The 15,746-nt window shown below is 40.4% G+C and overlaps 1 protein-coding gene across 6 annotated transcripts in view; it reads right to left on the bottom strand.

The window, feature by feature from the left end:
- PALLD (palladin, cytoskeletal associated protein) overlaps window positions 1-15,746 on the bottom strand; it is a 434,423-nt gene that overhangs the window by 294,736 nt on the left and 123,941 nt on the right. Inside the window, exon 1 of one of the 6 annotated variants that reach the window (XM_030918284.1) lies at window positions 5,691-5,968. The exons of the other annotated variants lie outside the window; for them this stretch is intronic. The gene's annotated coding sequence lies outside the window, so the exon portion shown is untranslated. Of the gene's footprint in view, window positions 1-5,690; window positions 5,969-15,746 lie in introns of those variants that run through there. 6 annotated transcript variants of the gene reach the window in all.

Genomic DNA, 15,746 nt, shown 5'->3' with positions numbered 1-15,746 from the left:
AGACCCAGAGTAGGAAATGCCTTGTCCAAGCTCAGTAAGTTGTAGAGTTGTGATAATTACTGATAATTACTTGTCTTCTGATCTCAGTCACTGCTTTTCTTTTTTTTTTTTTTTTAATATAAAGTAACATCTATTTCACGGGAGTGACATAGGAAGAACATGGAGACAGATTAGTTTTTAAAATTATAACCAGGTTAGCTGAGCAATGTGAGACTGAACTTGCAACTTGATGTGCTTGCTGGTAGTTGTCTACTGGTAGTCCCTTGTTCTAGAAAGGTTACTAGACACTAACTGGTACACCAGCCTGCTGAGACCTGTGCTGAGAGAGAAGGGAAGACTGGAGTGGGGCTCCTAGGCACCGTCTTCAGGGCAAAGCCCCTTTCATTCCCATTCTGCCACCAACCCCAATACAAGCAAAGTAAGTCTAGATCAGCACAGCTTTCTGCTTGTCACACCTGCTGAATGAACAGGATTCTGCCATTTCTATCTTTAAACAGAAACATTACCACTGATTTATAGTCATCACACTCTCTAGGAGTCCTTAATAAACTTTAAGATCATTACTGAGTCACTTAGCTCTTTTTTTCCTCTTCACAGAGTTACCAGTTTTCTGATCTCTCTTACAGAATTCTTTCTAACCAACAAAGCATGCTTGTGACTCTCCTCTCCTACTTCAGATATTGATCTCAGGGCTGAACATTCACATCCAGTGAGGCAAGACTCACTGCTTCCGAGTCCAAGAGATGGATCACCCTGCCGAGCACTGGCCCTGTAGCTCCTCGTTTCCTTCTCATTCCCAAATGTCCTTGGACACTCTCTGGGGCTCTTTTCTGCACTAAGACTGTAAGAAAAGGGCTGATATTTCTTTTCAAGATAGTTTAGATAGAGTCCTTCTAGAAGCAAGGAATATGACTAAGTGATTTCTTAAAGTCCCTTCCAGCCAGTGATTCATCAGACACAGAATTTTCAGCTGGAATGGCCTGTAATTTTCTGGGCCAAATCTCTCATTTTTGCAAATGAGGAGAATGAGTTCTATAGAGGTTGAGAATTGTGGGGGCTGCTTGCTACAGTGGACAGATCATGAGACTTGAAGTTAGAAGTTCTGGGTTTTTGGTTTATCTTCTGGGACAATCTCATTCTGTCACTCAGGCTGGAGCACAGTGGCACAATAGTAGTTCACTGCAGCCTTGAATTTCTGGGCTCAAGCGATCTTCTCGTCTCTGCCTCCTAGGCAGCTAGGACTACAGGTACACACCACCACACTGGGCTAATTTTATTTTTTGAAGGGATGGGGTCTCACTATGTTGCCCAGGCAGGTGTCGAACTCCTGGCCTCAAGTGATCTTCCTGCCTTGGCCTCTCAAAATATTGCGATTACAGGCAGATGCCTATGAGCCACCGTGTCTGGCAGAAGTTCTGAGTTTGAGGTCAAACTCTATCACTCACATGCTTTGTGACCTTGAGCAAGTCAGTAACCTCTAGAGCTCGTTTCCATACTTGCAGAATGGAAATAGTGCCACCTGCCCCACCTGCTTCCAAATGTGGTTCTGATGATCACATGTCATATTTAGGAAGGAAATGATCCAACATAATAGTGTTTTATCAATGCTGCATTATTAAATAGCTGGTTCAAGGTCACATAGTGGCAAAACCAGGATCCTCAATTCCAATGTAGTTTGATTTCCATCATACAATGTTGCCTTCTTGACATTTTTCCAATTCTATAAGATTTTCTCATCAGGTACACACTAATTTGGTCTCCACATGTTTTCCTTTAAATCCCTGGACACACACACAGACTCAAACTGTAGGAATCCAGGCTGGCTCAGATGGATCACAGACCAGCAACTATGAAGGGTTGGTGGGAAGATCTCATGCAGCCTTCCATTACATCACAATCATGGCCCTCAGACCCAGGGTTGATGGCTGCCAAGGGACTGGCCATGCTCACAAGCACGCTTTCCATGGCACTTCTCTAGCTAGTGTCATAACACCAAATTGCAAGTTGGAGCTGGCTATTTGATAGCTTGTAATGGACTGTTAGACTATGGCATATGCCTTGAGGATTGAAATAGGATGAACCGGAGCCACAGAGTGAAGTGATAATAGATACTTTAAGTTCATGCTGGACAGAGATTTGGGAACCTGTTCAGTGGTAATAGGTGGTTTACTGTGCCAATTTGTGGTAGCCCACATAGGAGAGGCAGGAGATGGCTGCTTAGTCTCACAAATGAAGTGTTGCACCCAAGTGTTATGTGTTCCCATGGACCACTAATGAGAAGGAGCCCCTGGTCTCTGAGCCCTATCATCACCATTCTGGCATTGGAAAAGATCGACCATGCTTTATTTGGCCCCATTATTCATCATAGGGTATACTGAACTCTTAGGAGGTTGAGCAAAACCATCTCTCCCAGTCAACAAGTGACATGGATGCACTGCCAGTGCTGATATGCTGTGGCCCTGGGGTACCCTGGGACAGACTGGCCCTTGTCTCTTTCATAACTGATGGCTTCCCAAGCTTGACATGAGAAAGAAACCTTCTTTCCGTTATTGGAGAGAATTGGGTCTCTTCTCTGGCAATGGTATTGGCCCTTGAAGAGAACAACAGACAAATCCTATGTTTTCCTGTTTTCTTTAAACATAAAAAGTTTTTCAAACTTTCAGAAATAATGGGGAGGTCAAGCATATAATAAATAGGGAGTACAGCTCTTCGCTCAGAGCAATAAAAAAGAAAAAAAGGGAAAAAACACTGAGAGCTAGTTCAGCCAACAATTTCCATGTTTAAAAAAAAAGTTCAAGTTGGAGCCATGTGGTCTCAATAAAGTAGTAAAATATATTTTCTTTACCCTATACTTCATATGCCCATAACCTTCCTTTTAAATCATCTCTAACCAGCCCCAAATCACTCTGACCGCAAATCATTTGGTGGCTTTGGTCTCCAGGAGATGGAATGTGCTAGAGTAGACGGGGAGTCGCTACCAAGTGTGCTCTGAGGGAGCCTCCACTCCCCTCACTCAGGCACACAGACCCCAGCAAAGCCTTGAAAAGGTTCCGCGCTGAGATAGCACATGACATCATAGACCAATCATTCAGGAAAAAAACTGCAAGGCTGCAGAATAGCACAACATGCCACAAACCACAGTGGGCAGATAAAGTCGAAGAACAGCTTTTCTTACGAAAACATTCCCAAATACCACAGGCAGCTGGCAGAGGCACGTTTAATTACATTTACAGAAAAACCACTGTATCCATTAGCCCCACCATCTTTGGGGCCGACCAACAAATGGGAAGGTCACTGAAGCCCGTCCTGGAAATGGAAAAGCCAGGAGAGCTCAAAGTTTATGTCATTACATTTTATAATACGTGTTACGATGAGAAATGACCCAACTGTGAAATCATTTGATAGGCTTTGAAAGGACGTCCAAGTGAACCAGACCTCAATCATAACCTATCTTTAAATGTATAGCTGAAGATTAGGTGCAGCCCAAGGTGTGAGAAATGAATTATTCAATCCATGATTAATTTAAGAGACACCGAGCTTGTTCTGAGCATAAACAAAGCTCATGCGACTGCCATCTGCCATCACATCAGAGGACCCAGTCTTGTCTTCTGCAAGTGCCATTGGAGCTTTTGTTTATTTATTATTATTTTTTTAAAGAAACTGCTCAAAGAGCTAAGTATACAGACTTTGAAGGGATGGTAAATGTATTGGATGTGCCTTTAGGCATCTCAGAGAAACAAAGTTCAACATACATTGGCAAAGTACGATTAAAGCTTGATGGAAAAAAGTGTCCAAATAAAAATGTTATTTTAGAGAGTAAACATCATCTTACAATAATTGCTTAAGTGGGAGTTTTAAAGAAAACTGCAGAACCTTCCATGAGACAAGAGGGATGTGCCTAAAAAGTCTCCTGTAGTTTCTAATTTTAGCCCTAGAGAACAATCATTACTATTTCTAGTCTGTGATTTCATTTAAATGAAGGGAGACTTTCAATAGCAAAAAGAAAAGAAAAAAGACTCAGCAAAACCATACAACAAATAAACAACAAATGTAAACACTATAGTGATCAAAGTAGGTCTCTTTCCTAGAGGAACAATGAAAAATTATATAATAGCTATAGACACTCATGTCTACTAGCTATGATCTTTTCAGAAACATGTTATTTTATAGCTTCCTAAGGTATCTGGCAACAATATTTTCCATCAGACACCCAAGGATAACTCTCCATTTCAGTTGGGGGTGGGTAAGCTCAAATGCATGCTCATAACATCTTCATGTAACCTCTGTAACAACCATGGGGGGAAACGTAAGAGTCTTGGGTTACTGAAAATAACCTGTTTGCCATTATATGGGCAATTATAAGTTGGAACTTGCTTTTTTAAAATTGCTGGGTTCAGCAGAGATTTCCCATGGATTTATCGGCAACAGAAATAAACAAGTATTCCATTGAGCTCCACTTGGAAGTGTGAGAAGGGCTGATAGAAAGTCTTCTTCATCATCTGGACAGGAATTCAACTTAACCTACTAGGATGTTAAATTACATTCTAATATCCTCATCAGAAAGCTGAAAACATGCTGGTCCTTGGAGGACAGCCCCCTTCTCAGGGGGCTTCCCCCACTGCCCCTCTCCTCACATTCCATCACCCCTTTCCTTGTCAGTAGCCTACCTGCCAGTGAAGCGAAAGGTGACTTCAGCATCCTGGGAGTGTTCAGGTGCCAGGGTCTCTATGCTTGTAATGCAAATAGGTTAGGGGAACTCTCTCCATAAAAGTCATGCTGTTACTTCTGGATTAAATAATTTCAGGAACTCACCAAAATTGAATATTTATAAAAGTGTCAGCAATGCTTTCCATAAAAACTAATGGAGAATGTCAGTTTTTCAGTCTTTCCATGGTAGAGGAGTCATCAGGAATGCATTCTTCCCTATTGTATTCTGCCTGCCACTTGTTCCCTAAGAACCACAGCCAACTGAATGCTAACAACAGGGACCCCGTCCAAAGGGAGAGAAGGAGAACCGGGAAAGTAGCATTGGATTTTGTTAGACAAAGAACTGCAATCAAGTGAAACCCAAGAAAACAAACAAGCAAACAATTTTGAGGCAACTGAAGAGCAACAGGTGTGAAAACGCCCAGATTTCTCATGGGAAAAAATCACCAAAACCTTGTGAGAAAGAAACAAAGCGTTTCCAGCTAGACCTCATTCAGCAACCGAGCAGCTCTTAGGCTGTCAGAAATTGATTGCTTTGTGAAAGTTTCCTTCTATTTCAACCGAGGATGGAGCCGATTACAAAGTAATTAGAAAAAATAAAAACACATTGGGCTCAAACCTCCGCAGGCAAGTTAAACACATGAAAGAGAAACTTCTCTGAAAGTATCAATTTTTTTTAATTAAAAAAAAAAAGGCGAGGGGGGTAAGAAAGATTATTCAACCTCACGCCTTTCTCCCCTCCCCCACCCCAACTCTAACAACAGACAAGTCCCGCGGAGCAGGACCCGCCCCCGCCAGCCCCCACCCAAAGAGGAGTCCGAAGAAGGGATTAGGAAAACCGTGATGGAACACGGTATTCTGAGTCCACTTCAACTAAACACCCCAAACAGTACTCTTCGCATGAGTAATTGCATGCCACTGCCTGGAAACGCTGCAAAGCTTTATTTCCTGCATGTTTACATAGATTTAATGCTGCCACTTACCAGTTGGGCACAAAACGCCGTCTGCCCCCACTCCCAAACAAGCTCCTCTTGGGGGTCTTTCAGATCTCGCTTATTCCCAGCTTGCAACTTCTGGGCTCTGAATGCGATCTAGTTTGCAGAATGCAACGAAGAAAATTAACAGCCGCGCTGCCGAAAGGCCGGCCCCTCGCCGGCTGCGCTCCAGACGTGTCCTGGGCCCCGCCGGCTCCCGGGAAGCCTCCTGGCGGCGCAGCGGCCACGACTCAGGCTCAGTGAGAGGCCACCCGTCTGCAGCGCGCGAGTGCGCCGCGTCTCGCCGAGGGGCGCGTGTGCGCGGAGTGTGTCAGAGAGCAGGGCTGCTGGGGAGGGGGAGAGGGTGTGTCCTGGGGAGGAATGCTGCTAATGTCCAGAAATAACTCCCCTCACTCCATGCCCTTATCGCACTTAGGACGGCTTTTGCGTTGCCCAGGGGCGGGGAGATTGCAAGAAGGTAACAGGCACGTTCCACTCGCGATTTCTAAAGCCACTCCCCATTCAGCCATGGTTTGAGGCATTCCCTAAAGACCTCTGTTCGTTTAGGAAATGTTGCAGCTCTCAAGGGGGAAATCCAAGAGGCAGCTAGTAATGAATTTGTATTACTGATAAAAGAAATCAACGTCCAGCTTGAGGTTCCTTCTACAGCCTTCCACGCAAGGTATCTTTCAGTTGTACTCTCCATCTCCGTTACCTCTTGTGAGTTAAATTGCCCCTCTGATGCCGCCTTACTGCAAAGCCATAAATTAATTACCCCATTACAAATAAAGTCCCTAGGAAAAGGAATGCCAAGAATAAATCTGGTCTTTGTTCTTTTTTATGTTGAACAAGTCTGCCATTAATCAAGTCTTTCCACCGATGTCTAGGGAACAGACCCAAGGTTGCGACTCATTGAGGGATGAACATGTGTACGTCTGGTTGTCCTGCAGTCTTTCTCTGAGGCATTATGTCATAGTGACTCAGTTACCACACGGACGGATATTAGGGAGAAACAATAGGAGAAACAAAACCAACCATTTAATAAAGACCTATCTGTTGCCAACTCTAAACCCACTGGCAGACAGTGCTTAATTTTTACACAATTTTAAGGATTATTTCACTACTTCCATCCTCCAGTCCCAGAACTGCTTGTCATTGGCCAGTCTGAGAAAGAGACCACAAACTGTTTGAAAATTTAGGGAAGAAACTCAAAAAGGACCCATGAAGCTATTAATTTTAATGGAGCCTATGAAATATCAAAGATGTGACAGATTTTTGAATTAGAAACCATATCAAAAAGTGTGTTCCGGAAATAGAATCATCTTGAGAGATAGATAATATAGTGCAAACAGTATTTTTTAAGTGAAAATAAAAATGTTAAAAGCGTTCAGTGTCTATATCTTTAGTTCATATTTATTATCCTGAGGAAGTGGTGAGTCATGAAATACTGAATTTTTTTCTTCCTTATTAAATTTTCCCCTCTTTGGGAATCAATGTAAACTTAATAAGGACGAGGTTACTTTTCAGACTGAAAATATTCTGGGGTTGGCAAGTTCAGTCCCTTCTTGTATGTCATTAGATCTTTTTATTTATTTTTTTTCCTCTACACTTCAGTTGTAAAATTTTATTAGGGTCATTGAATAACAAGAGCCGAATACTTCTGTTCATCTGAAAGGCATCACAGTGAAGCAGGGTGGCCCTGTTGGGTGAGTCTTGCTAAGACACATTTCAGGTCCTTACCACCTTTCTCATCTACAGCAAGGGTTGTTAGAAAGATCTTTCCTCTGTGAGTTAGGAGGGACATTTTATTAATTAAAATGCCAAGGTGAAAGTAGAAGGAAACATTTGGAGGGTTTCAGTATATGATCACCATGAGCTCAGAAATCTGAGGCAGCCCCTCCCACTACTTTCGCTAAACCTGTGAATGTTTTAGAAGTCTGAAATTTCGTCGAAACACCCAACATATATATATGTCTTAGACAGAGAGGACACTTCTTTTAGTGGTCCTGCTTGCTTGTGGGGACGAAACTGAAGGGTAGATGAAATTTCTGCTGTTCTTCCACACAAGTAGGCTACCTTTTGGGTGGCAGCTATTAGTGGTGTCAAATGTTACGGAAAACTCTGCCTTTTGTTTCTGTGATGTGCCTGCCCATTTGCTTGTGCTCCAAATGAGAACTATCCCAATGTTACACGTTTTGTGGCGTTTTGGGGTCAGGAGAGGTAGTGGTGACAGTGATTTTTGATGGTGATCTACCCCACCCAGGAAGGGATGGGAGGGTGGGGGAGCTTGTTGAAAATGCAGATTCCCCTGATCCCTACTCAGAACTACTGAATGACAATCTTTGGGAGCTGACATCAGCTTTTTTTTTTTTTTTATAATTTAAAGTTTTGAATAAGTAGAACATTTATATAATTTATATAAAAGTGCATGCACCACAGTCTCCTTTCTACCACTCTTCCCCATATGCCCAGTCCATGCATCTCCTTCCAGGTAACCACTGATAATAGTTTTCTCCATAGACTTCCAAGTTTCTTTTGGCCTAAATACATTCTTACTCTTTTTCTTTATTTCTTAAAAATACTATAGGCAGGACCATGCACAGGGGCTCATATCTGTAATCCCAGCACTTTGGGAGGCTGAGGCAGGCAGATCACCTGAGGTCAGGAGTTCGAGACCAGCCTGGCCAATATGGTGAAACCCCGTCTCTACTAAAAATACAAAAATCAGTTGGGCATGGCAGCGGACGCCTGTAATCCCAGCTACTTGGGAGGCTGAGGCAGGAGAATTGCTTGAACCCAAGAGGCAGAGGTTGCAGTGAGCCGAGATCACATCATTGAACTCCAGCCTGGGCGACAAGAGTGAAACTCAGTCTCAAAAAAAAAAAAAAAAAAAAAAAAAAACGGCAGAACAATAACTTGACTTCGCCTTACTTCTTCACTTAAATATATATACACTTTATAGTCCTTTCCACATTGTATGTTCATTAATTCATTTGTTTGGAAACAAGCACCTGTTGAAGACCTACTTCATGCCACGGACTATTATGTATGTTGGTGACACAGGAGGGGACAAGCTGATAAAAGTTTCTGTCCCTTGGTATTTGTATCTGGGGTAGGGGACACATTAGGCAGAAAATAAACATACTAAACAAGAGAATTCTGTGTTGAGTTAGGACATAATAAGAGCAGTTGAACACACTGAGCAAGAGAATGGGCGTTGGGAATGTCAGGGTAATTTTAATTTAGAATGGAGCGGCCGGGGGCGGCTTTCTTGAGACAGTGACGTGTGAGCAAAGACTTGATCATGGTAAGGGAGTAAGTGAGCACTGGGATTATTTGGAGAGTATGGTGATCCAGGCAGAAGAATCTAGTGTGAAGGTCTTAAGGAGGCACCATGCCTAGCACATTTGAGGAACAGCAAAGGGGACAATGTGGCTGAAACAGAGAAAGTGAGATGTAGAATGTCATATGAAGTCAGAGAGACAGGACAGCCAGATGGTGTAGGACCATGTAAACCAGTGTTAAGTATTTTAGGATTTACCTTCAGAGCAACAGCCAGCCATTGGGGGGGCTTGAAAAGAGGACAGACGTGATGAGACTTACATGCATATCAGTGCAGAGTAAACATGCTTATGTTTAATGTGGCATAGCATTCCCTTGGATAAATGCATCACAATTTATTCAATCAGAATCCCACTGATAGACATTTGACTTGTTTCCAATCTTTTGCTATTAAACAATGTTACAAATGTCCACACATGACATTTTACACTTGTGCAAGTATATCTACAGTATTAATTCCCACAAGTGGGATTACTGGATTTTACATTTCAAATTTTGATAAATACAGCCAAGTTGCCTTTCAAAGGGCTGAACCAATTTACACTTCCACTAACAATGTTAAATAGTACTTGTTTCCCCACAGCCTTGCCAGCAAAATGTGCAATCAAACTTCTGGGTGTTTGCCAATCTGATAGGTGAAAGGTGATGTCTCAAGATAGTTTTGACTTGCATTTCTCTGGTTTTGAGTGAAGTTGAGCAAGTTTTTTATACATTTAAGAGCCAATTCTATTTCCTCTGTTGTGGCCTTATTGTTTATATACTATTCCCATATTTTACTGGGTTCTTGGTCTTGTTCTTCAGAGTTCTTGAAACTCCATGTATGTTAAGGAGATTATCCCTTTGCGTTAGGAGCTTCAGATTGTTTTCTTATTTTGCCATTTGTCTTCTGACTTGGCTCATGATATCTTGCGACGTTAAAAAAAATTTCCAATTTTTATTTAATTGAATTTATCAATTTTTAAATGAGTCATAGATAGGCCTATCTTATCCTATGTACTCTTTGATTTTATTTTTGATATTTAGATATTTGATCCATATATATCTCTATATCTATATATCTATATATGCATGTTGGAGACAGAGTCTCACTCTGTTACCTAGGCTGGAGTCCAATTGTATAATCTTGGCTCACTGCAACCACTGCCTCTCAGGTTCAAGCGATTCTCCTGCCTCAGCCTCCCAAGTATCTGGGACTACAGGTGCATGCCACCACGCCTGGCTAACTTTTGCATTTTTAGTAGAAATGGGTTTTTGCCATGTTGGCCAGGCTGGTCTCGAACTCCTGACTTCAGGTGATCCACCCGCTTCAGGCTTCCAAAGTGCTGGGATTACAGGCATGAGCCACCATGCCTGGCCAGTTCATTTATATTTTATCCTGGTTTAGTGTATAAGGTATTAAGGGATGGATCTTACTTCATTATTAATGATCCAGTTGCCCCACTACCACTTTCAAAAAGAATAATTTTTTAAATATTAGTTTTAAAAAACACATAAAATGTACCATTGCAATCATTTTTAAGTGTACAGTTCTGTAGTGTTAAGTGTGTTCATGTTGTTGTACAAAAGATCTCCAGAACTTTTCATCTTGCAAAATGGAAAGCTATAGCATGGAACAACTTTCTATTTCTCCCTCCTCCAAGCCCCTGACAACCACTGTTCTTTTCCATGCTTATATGAATGACTACTTTAAATACCTCATATAAATTAAATCATGCAGTATTTGTCTTTTTGTGACTGCTTTATTTCACTTGGCGTAATATCCTCAAAGGCTCATCCATACTGTGGCATGTGGCAGGAGTTTCTTCTTTTTAAGGCTGAATAATATTCCACTGTATGTCCATACCACACTGTTTTTTTTTTTTTGGATGCAGGGTCTTACTCTGTTACCCAGGCTGGAATGCAGTGCCATAACTTTGGCTCACTGCAGCCTCAATCTCCAGGGCTCCAGTGATCCTCCCACCTCAGCCTCCCAAGTAGCAGGGACTACAGGTGTGTGCCACCATACCCGGCTAATTTTTGTAGTTTTAGTTGAGGCAGGGGTCTTGCCAAGTTTCCCAGGCTGGTCTCTTATCTCCTGGGCTGAAGCAATCCACCTGCCTCTGCTTCCTACAGTGCTTGGATTACAGGTGTGAGCCACGGCGCCTGGCCACCACTTTTTCTTTATCTGTTAGTCCAACAGTAGATGTTTGGGTTGCCCACACCTCTTTGCTATTGTGAATAATGCTGCTATGAATGTAGATGAGCAAATATCTCTTTGAGATCCTGCTTTCATTTCTTTTGGCTATGTACCCAGAAGTGAGACTGATTTCGATAGTGGCTGTACCATTTTACATTTTCACCAATAGTGCACGTGAGTTCCAATTTCTCCACACCCTTGCCTACACTTGTTAACTTTCTGTGTTCTTCATAGTAGCCATCTTAATGGGTGTTAGGTGATATCTCATTGTGGTTTTGATTTTCTCTTCTCTAGTAATTAATGATGTTTAGCATCTTTCCATATGCTTGTTGGATTACTATTGTAATTACAATTACTATTGTAAATGGGGTCTTTTACATGTTGGCCATGTAAATTTCATCTTTGGAGGAATGTCTATTCAAGTCCTTTGCCCATGTAAAAATCAGTTTGTTGTTGTTGTTGTTGTTGAGTTGTAGGAGTTCTCTCTCTCTTTCTCTCTCTATATACAGAAAATACCCTATTTACAATAGTAATAACAAAGATAAAATACCTATGAATAAACTTAATATATGTCCAAGACACATATGAAAAAAACTGTAAAACGTTTCCAAAGGACACAAGATAAGATTTGAACAGATAGAAAGAGCTACCGTTTTCTTGGCTAGAAAGACTTGATAACATAAAGAAGTCAACTTTCTCTGTTAATTATTTAAATTTCTCTCTCTCTCTCTCTCTCTCTCTCTCTCTCTCTCTCTGGACATTAATCCCTTATTGGATATGTGATTTGCAATTATTTTCTTCTGTAACATAGGCTGACCTTTCACTCTGTTGATTGTGTCCTTTGATACACAGAAGTTTTTAAGTTTGATATAGGCCCATTTGTCTATTTTTGCTTCTGTTGCCTGTGCTTTGCCTCAGCACCACTACTTCATGATAATAATCTTTTACCCTGTTTTGAGATGCTATTATCATCATGTATTAAATTCCTGTGTATAGTTGAGTCTATGGGCATTACATTTCTATTTCCTTGGTTGGTTTTTTTAGTTTGGATGCTACCACCACACCAATTAAATATCAATGCTTTTAATATTTACTTAATATCTAATATATAATCACTTCTATTATAAGTTTAATATCATTTCTCATTGCTCTTCTGTTTCCCAGTTTTCCTTATTATTTTTCCATATAAACTTCAGAGTAAACAATAATAGAAACTCATTCCTATTTGTATCATCAGAATTAATTTAAATAATTAACAGAGAAAGTTGACTGCTTTATGGTATCGAGTCTTTCTAGCCAAGAAAAAGGTAGATCTTTCTATCTGTTCAAATCTTATTCTGTGTCCTTTGGGAATGTTTTACGGTTTTTTTCATATGTGTCTTGGACACGTATTAAGTTTATTCATAGGTATTTTATCTTTGTTATTACTATTGTAAATGGGGTCTTTTCTCTCATTACATCTTCTAGCTGGATATAATTAACTAATTACAGTGTATTCATTGTGTGCCATTCTATCTTACTCATATTGTTTATAAATATTTCCCAATTTTCTTGTATTTCTAAGTATATAATATAATCTAAAAATAAAGATTAACTATCTTCTCTCCAATGTTTATACTTTCAGTTTCTTTTTCTGTTCAAATTTCATTATCTATTAGGTCTAGTGCAATGTTAAATAACAGTAGTAATAGTGGGCATTCTTGTCTTATTTTTTATTTTAATGGAAATGGCTTCAGTGATTACCCATTGCCTATTGATTCAGGGCATGATGTGGGCTTTGGGCTGAGAATGATCTATTTTATTGTCCTAAGAAAATAATAATTTGTTCTTGGAGACCTTTTATTTGGGAGGGGTGTGTGGTGGATCAAGTGTGATTATTGACTTTTGTCCAAATGCTCTTTTTGGTATCTTTGGAAATGATCATATTGTTTTTTTCTCCATAGAGCTATTAATTTAATGGAATATAATAAATTTCTTGGCCATGAATTATTCTTGCATTCCTACAACAAGCTCCATTTGGTCATGGTAATTATGTTTTAAATGTGCTAGTAAATGCTGTTTGCCAGTATTCATTTAGAATTTTCTGTATTGATATTGATAACTGAGATTTTGATAACAATTTTTTGTTTTATTGCATTGTGACAAAAAATATTATTTGTAATGTTTGTATCTTTTGGAATTTATTGACTTTCTTTGTGGGCCTAACCTATGGTCGATTTTCATATGTTTCCTGGCCACTTGAAAAAATGATATTAGATAATATGGAGATATTTTCAGGATACAGTTTGTTTCAGAATAACATATCTTATTACGTTATTTATGTCTTTTCTGAACTTAAGATATGTTGACTTATTTATTATGGACTGAGTTTTCATTTCTGTCTATTCTTTCATCTTCTGTAATTCCTCCTTTATACAGTGGCTACTGTGTGGTTTAATATATATTCATAATTGCTGTAGCCTCATTTTGAGTTTCACTATTTAGCATTACAAAGTGCGCCTTTTCTTACTATGTTAATTTCTGGCCTGAATTCCACTTCACCTGAGAGTAAGGTCATAACCTTGCTTTTTCAGTCCCCTTTCCCTGGTTCGTTCACACTTAGGCTTTCTGAACCACTTCGATCTATGTGTGTCTCTCTTGTACAGGGCTTCCGTCTGTTAGGCAGGTCGCCACCTACATCCTCACCTACCCAGTCCCTGCATCTGCAATTGCTAAACCACAGAGATAGCTTTCTACCATTGCTCTTCAGAGCAAGTCCTGCATCTTCAGAGAAATATTTTTTCCCTGGTGCTTTGTGAGATGCTAACACATAGTTTGCTTATGTGAGCATTAAAGTGATTATTTCACGAACCACGTGTTTGTATTTGTAACTAGGCTTATAATTAAAGTATTATTTCAGAAATCCCTATTATTTCTGTAATAGAGTAGCTTAAACAACTACTTCCAGATTCAGGTTTAGTGGTGATACAAATAATACCTTGGGCAGCCTGACACGTGATCTCTTTGGATCCTTCCAGTAGTACTATGAGTTTGGCACAGCAGGTATCCCCATTAAACAGATGGTAGAGACTGAGGTAAGGTTTCCAAAAAAGTGTGTTTCCTCATGGTTTCTTACACAAGTAGATAGACAGTTTAGCTTTCAGGTGTACAATAGAAAGGCCTTGATGTCGATATTTTCTAAGACTCAAAGGACAGAGTGTCAATTAAATAATAAGTACATTGATAGTGGGCTTAACTCTCCCATGACAACATTAATGCTGTTGAAACACTGAGGGTTTTCTTAGGGAGGCTATGGAATCTGCATCTCTGGGGAAACTTGAAAAATAAAAGGGATCCTCATTTCTTTGGAACAGCTTGAGTGTGGTCTTGCCCCAAGGCACGGGTGACTGGATAACCTCCAGTGTCCCCTTCCTCTGGAATGCTTCAAAGAACATCTCAGGGGGTCTGGGTCATTCATTTTCTAACTTAGGCACCGGAAGTATGATCTGTCAGGGGATTGTTATCAACGATATTCAGATTTAAAAGCATAAAGTGGTTATGTAACAAGATGCTACCTAATGGAGAAATTTAAGAAAGGACCTGATTACAGCATAATAATGCTACTTCTCTTTTGGGCTTAGGGACAGGGAGATTGCAATCAACTTCAAATTCCCTCATGTTAAAGAAAACAAATGCGCTTCCACATTTCTTCTGGACTGAAAGAAAAAAGGGGGAAATACATGGAAATATTTCACATTGAGACACTTCAGGATAATGTTTTTCTCTAACCAGAAATCCCCAGGTTGTCCTGAAACTCAACATCTGAATCATGCCGACTGGTGAGAGACATTGTTTGAGCAAGACTGGAATTCTGAACATTCTTCAAGGCTTCATAAAAATCCCAAAATGATGGACCAGTGCTTATGTTGTGGTCATGCAAAGAAAAGCCCCCTTGTGATTCGGGATTGAGCTTGTTCTTTTTATATTTATAGTATCTACGCTGAAGGAATGTAGAATTTGGCATGGGGAGGAGGATGGGGAAAGTGAGGAATGGAGACCAGATTTTGTCTGCCTGTGAGGGGCTGTGTATGTGTGTGTTTTGACCTAGAGCCTATGGAATAGGGGAGAGAGAGTATTTGATAGTTTTGTTCATTTGTTTTTAAAGCAGGATCTTCCTCAGTTCTCTGGTGCGAGGAGTGACTGGAAGAATTTTTTACTTTCCTTGTTAGCAGCACCATCTGTTTACAATGAAAGCTTGGCTTCCACTTTTTGGTGCAAATAAAAACCCTAGGGTGCCCATATAACTCAAACAGATGAAGCATGTGTTCGCAGACCTGAGGAATCAGGTCTTTTGCGTGCAAAGGACTTTTACGGTAGATTTACACAGCATCATATCCCTACATAAATTCAGGAAGAAGCTTCTGAGAAGCAAAGGTGGGCCATAGGCCACTGGAATTCACAGCTTGCTTATCTGCCACCTAACGAAGTGATGGACCCCTTGGGTCACACCTACCAAGAGAGAGGTTGGCAAATGGCAAAAGGGCCATTTAGTAAAATTCCTTTCACCA

This window comes from Rhinopithecus roxellana, chromosome 2 (assembly GCF_007565055.1).
Source record: "Rhinopithecus roxellana isolate Shanxi Qingling chromosome 2, ASM756505v1, whole genome shotgun sequence".
Classification (NCBI taxonomy): Eukaryota; Metazoa; Chordata; class Mammalia; order Primates; family Cercopithecidae; genus Rhinopithecus; species Rhinopithecus roxellana.
The sequence above is the reverse complement of the archived record's forward strand: the minus strand, read 5'-3'. Positions and strand labels throughout refer to the sequence as shown.